Here is a 5,395-nt window from a genome sequence, read left to right as displayed (position 1 = left end):
AAAGGTGGGTGCGGGAAGGCGCATGGGGTGGGAACATCACCCAGGGGTGCCTGCCTTCACTGGCCGGGGATGAAGAGCTTTGGGCATTGGCGATGCTGGCCGAGTGTGTGTGCGAAGGCTTTTGGCAGAGAGGGTTGATCAAAACTGGGGGAGTCACAGGGTCTGGGATCCGGCAGGGGTCTGGCAGGCTCTCTTTGCTCTGCTGGACATGGGTAACTCTTCCCCAAAAGTGGCACAGGGGCCAGGTGGAGGGCTGGGGAGAGAGCGAGGTCCTGGCGTCAGCTCGTGCGCTCCTTTCCTGCACCGTGGCCCAGAGCAGCAGCACCAGGCAGGGCTGGGGCACGTGCTGCATCCTCGCCACTGAGCAGGGATGAGCTCAGCAGCCGCCCACTGCCCACTCCCACCCTGAGCAAGGACTCAGAAGAAGCTAGGTCCCCGCCCAGGTGATTTCAAGGTTTAAGGACTTGAATTTCAACTTTAAATCTTGCTTGTAGCCTCAGTCCCATAGCTTTTGCTGCAGGTTTTATGCAACCCCTAAAGCATCATTGGATGGTTCATCAATTACAGATGATTTTCTAGAAGGAGATTGCACCTACCCCAAGGTGTCGTCACTGTGCGAGAGAAATAGCTGGCTGGTTATGGGGTGATCAGGTCATCCAGAGCAGCCTCCCAAGGCACAGCATGAGCTTGTCCATAATCTTTTTTGGGGGAAATGCCAGGTTTAGGGGCTTTGTAATCTGGCAGGGGAAGGCGAAGCAGAGCTGGGGGAAGGAGGCCGATGCCAGGGCAGGCACAAGGGGCTGAAGGCGGAATGAGACCCTGGGGAGAACAGGCCAGGGTGCCGGGACGCTGCAGGGGCTCTGGGTAACGCGCGGGGGCTTCCCTCTGCCATATGGGCATCTCCACCACCACGGGCAAACTCTGGCAGCTGCAAAAACTGCTGCCTGAGCTGGCCCAGGCCCTCCTGCCCTTATGTTCCCGGAAGGAGGCCACCCTGGCTGAAAGGCTGGAGTTCTTATTTTTCACGTGAGCAGTAAAACCTTTGCCCCATCCACCTGCTCCAGCCCTGTACCTGGGAGGGGGGAGGCCCAGGGACCCCCGGCACACCCTGAGGATTTGCAAGCAAGCACCCACATGGGAACAGGAATGGACTGGGAAACTGGGATGATTTTGCTGGAGGGGAAGGACCTGAGCACTCAGAGCAGCCAAGCCCCGCACCCTTCCCACCTGCCTCGAACAGCAGGCTCAGGCGTGGGCTTTATAAAGGAGCAGCATCTGAGCAAAAAGGCATAAGCTTGGTGTCCAAACGGTGCTTTACCCTCTTTGCCCAGCACTGGAGGCAATTCCAAGGCAAGCTGACAAATTTGGGTGCATTTGCCTCTTTTGAGGTGGGGAATCCAAAACAGGAGGTACGTCAGGCTGCCCGCAGGACCTGCACCACGGGGACTCGGAAAGCAGCTCCTGCTGCTCCGCAGATGCCATGGGGGGCTGACATTGCCAGGATGGGGAGACATCTTTAGACCAGTACCTCCTGCAAGAAAGGATGCTGCGAGGGTTCAAACCAGCATCACCTGCTTCAGCTCTCGCCCCCAGCCCCTGGCACGGCTGCCCGCGGGCATCCTTGCTGCCCATGCCGGGAGGTGCTCCGTCCCTCCCAGCCCGGTGGGGCAGGAGTCCCCAGCTCCCAGCCTGGCTGTACCCGTGGCCGCTTCTCTGCTTTGTTCTCCTGCCAGCCATGTCCTGTGGCTCCACTTGCTCATCACCTCCGTGGCAGTGCCGCTGGGCTGCGGGTACCTCGTCCCAGCTGGGCTCTCCAGGGTGCCCTCAGTTCCTGGTGCCACAATGCCAATACTTTTATCTTGGCTGCTAATACATTTTCTTCCTCCTGCTCTGCAAGCGTCATCTTGCCAGCAGTCCAAGAGAGAGCTATCAGCCTCCTCTCCCACCCTGGGACGTTTTTTCCTTGGCAGCCCCTTCTGCCGTCACTGCTCACATAGCCAAACCCCAACTCCTGCCTCAGAAATGAGGGTGCTCCAGGCATGAGGCAGGGACGCGGTACGCAGAGGGTCCCTCTGAGGGCGAGCTGCCCTTTGCCTCCGCCAGTGATCAGTGTAGGACCTCACACTTCAGGGTATTTCTATTTGTCCTCCAGTTTCAAAAAGGTTTTTTAATAAAACTGAAATTTGGCACCACTTACGACCTTGCAGGGTCCTTTTAAATTGCAGCCAAAGGTTGAACAGCACCATCTAGTGCGCTTCATCCCGAAACTGCCCGCGCCAGAGGGACGCTGGCTCTCACCCACACACCTCTCTGCCGTTAGAAGGGTACGCTGGATGCTAATAGCCCACCCGCCATCAAACATCAGTGTCAGGTCAGGCCTGCCTTGCTTTGGGGAAGCTGGTGAGTCACTACAAAGAGGAGAATTAATTTGAGATGAATATTGTCAGTGCTGAAGCTGAACCGAGCGCTCTCAGCCTCTGCAGAAGTGATGCTGGAAGGCTTGCGGCTCCCAAGCCAACCTGGCAGGGAACTGATGGTGCTAGCAGAAAACGTTCCTTTGCAGCTCTGAGAGATGGGAGTGAAGGGCTGGCAGGGAGGCTCTGCGAATCGCGCCACACAACCATTGCGTGCACAGTGTCGGGCTGCTTGGATACGGCCCCAGGCTCTTTAGACAAAAGGCTGAGAGCAGTTCCTATATCACTAGCGTTTGCTGGCTCTTCCAGGCAGAAATGAACGTGTGCACCATGAGCCGGGAAGCGTACGGCATCCCAGGCTGGCAGAAGGACCAGTCTCGGCTGCAGGCTGATGCCAGGTCTGCACCAAAACACCACTGGCATCTGGGCTGTGGCAGTTTTGGGGAGGTATAAGGCAGGGCCACGCTACCAACTGATGAAGAAGGGAGAAATGATCCAGTTTGGTTCATTGGCCTCTACCCTTTGTTGAAAGACCTCGCAGGCTGATGCCTGCCCCCGCGTAGCCAGGGATGCTCGGTTTGGTTTTTCACCTGTTTGATGTCCCCAGGTAAATCGGGAAGTAGCTGATGTTGGCCCCTGGCAAAGCGCAGGGACTGGGCTCCTCAGCGTGGGCGAACCGAGGTGTGAAAGGCAGGGAGGGGGCTCCAGAGGGAGCCCATGGCTCTCCCAGCCCCGCTCAGTCCTGCTAAAGGACCAGAAAATGGCGAGGCACCGGGAAGGCTTGGCGTCAGTCTGTGGGGGATTCGTCTCTTCCAGCCCACAAAGGGGCAGCTGCCTTTGCTCTGGGCAGGGCAGCGCTGGCTCCGCTTTCTCAGGGCACGAGGATGGAGCGTGCACACGGTGATCCCGTGCTGCTGGCAGGGACCCGCTGGCTGGGCTGCTGCTGGCTCTTCGCCCCGGGCTCTGTCCCCTGAGCTGGGGGAACGCGGCCGGGAGCTGGTGGGTGCAAGAGAAGCCCCCAGCACTTCTCCCACTGCCCCAGGTCCAGCCTGGCCCTGAGGAGCAGAAAGCAGCCCCGGGGCAGGCCAGGCCCCAGCACTTCAGCCACCTGCATCCTGGCGCACCCAAACTCCTCACCCCCACCCCTTCGATCCCCGCCTTGCCACGGAGAAATCTATCTCCGGTTTCTCATGCAAACTCAGTGCGCACCATGAAATCTTGCTGGGCCTTTCTCTGGGAGATAAAAGCTCTCCAATACCTGATTGTCTGTCACCCATGAAGTTGCTTAAGCGCTATAATCGAGGCATCTCTGGGGCTCCTTTGAACTAGCTAAGGAGGCTGCAGTTCTCAGGCATCCCCCTGCAAAGCAGGGGCCAGTTTTAGCTCTTCTCCACCGTCTCAGCTCTTCTCCACCGTCTCTCTAATTTCTCAGCATCCTTTCTGAAACGCAGATGTTGGTACCCCTTCTGCTGTAGCACCCAGCCCAGCCCCGTCCCAGCCAGGACAGCCCCCGTGGGGAGCCTGCTGCTCCCGCCCTGTCCCTCCTGCCTCCTAAACTCCCCCCCGAGCCCATCCTTGGCAGAGCGTGGGTTTCCAGCAGAAGGGCCCTGTGCTCAGTGGAGGGATCCTTTCACAGCCGCTCGCATTCAACCACGTTTTATTTGCCCGGGACTCAGCTTACGAAGTTTTCTACAGCTGTCTTGACCTCATCCGTGTCTCCTGCCCCTCTCATTTCCCTGGCCCCGGCGTTTTTCTCAGCAGGGCTTTTTAATCTATTTCTAGACCATTGATGGAAATGCTGAATAGCATCGGGCTTCCCATCCAACCCCCGGACACCCACTGAGAGCGCTCCCATTCTGCCGGGATTCCCCATTGATGGCTGTCAGTTTGCCAGCTCCCAGTCCCTTTAAGGTGTCTCTCTTGATGTTGTATTGTGCTGACTTTTAATCAGAATACTATATGGATTAAATCACATGCCTGAACAGAGCCCAGGTCTATTATTTCTATGCCATAACCTTTATCAGCCAAACTTGTAATCTCTTCAAAGGATGACATCAAGGTTTGACAAGAGCTATTTTCCAGAAACCAGGCTGATTGCATTAATTATATTCCCATCCTTTAATTCTTTACCAGCTGAATCCCACATCAGCTTTTCCAGTATTATGCAGAGATCAGTGTTGCACTGCCACATGTAAACCAGCTCCAAGCATCGTTCACATGAAAGAGAGCAAGGAGCTGCACCGTCCTGCCGGGCTCTGTGCCGGGGCGGGAAGGGGAGCACCGCTGCCTGGGGTGGACTTCTGTGCGTTTCAGAAAGCTGGAAAAAAAAAGTATGTTTCTGAAAGTGTTCCCTAAATGCATGGAAACAGGCACATGCAGTAGAATAACTGCATCAAAAACCAGAAACAATCCCTATCAGAAATCTTTGGGAGTCGTTTCTGATTTTTAGAGGACTGTCTCGGGGCTTGCTTGCGTGTTCAGCTTTTGGGATGGTACCTAGGGGTCTGCCTGGCTCAGTCCCAGGGCTCTGAGTGCGTCATCGCTTTCCAGGGAAGAAGCAGGCTTTGCATTTCCCCGTCGCGCTACTCTCGTTCAGTCTCTGCATCTTTCTTCTTCCTGCAATGTCGCCCATCACTCTGGGACAGCATTGCAGTCTCAGTGCCGGGGTACCCTGCCTGGCCAGAAGCTCCATCTCGGGGTAAGACACGCTCCCCGCCGCCTTTCTCGGGAGTCTCCATGTTGTTTGACCCATTTCAGTCCATACAGTGCCACCTCTTGGCGAGTCCCCTTATTTCGCCCCGCCGCAGAATTGCCCTGCTCAGAGAAGCAGGACACACGCCGCGGTTTCTAAACCAGCTCCAGTTGTTCGTGGGGGCAAGAGCCGCTGGTGGAGCACCCACGGCGCTCCTCCATCCCGCGGCCCCCTGGAGTGTGGTCTCTCCTGGGCAGAGCTTGGCTGCAAACATGGCCGTTCGATCCCG

Source organism: Pygoscelis adeliae, unplaced genomic scaffold, assembly GCF_000699105.1.
Source record: "Pygoscelis adeliae isolate BGI_AS28 unplaced genomic scaffold, ASM69910v1 Scaffold85, whole genome shotgun sequence".
Lineage (NCBI taxonomy): Eukaryota > Metazoa > Chordata > Aves > Sphenisciformes > Spheniscidae > Pygoscelis > Pygoscelis adeliae.
This window is presented reverse-complemented; position numbering follows the sequence as displayed.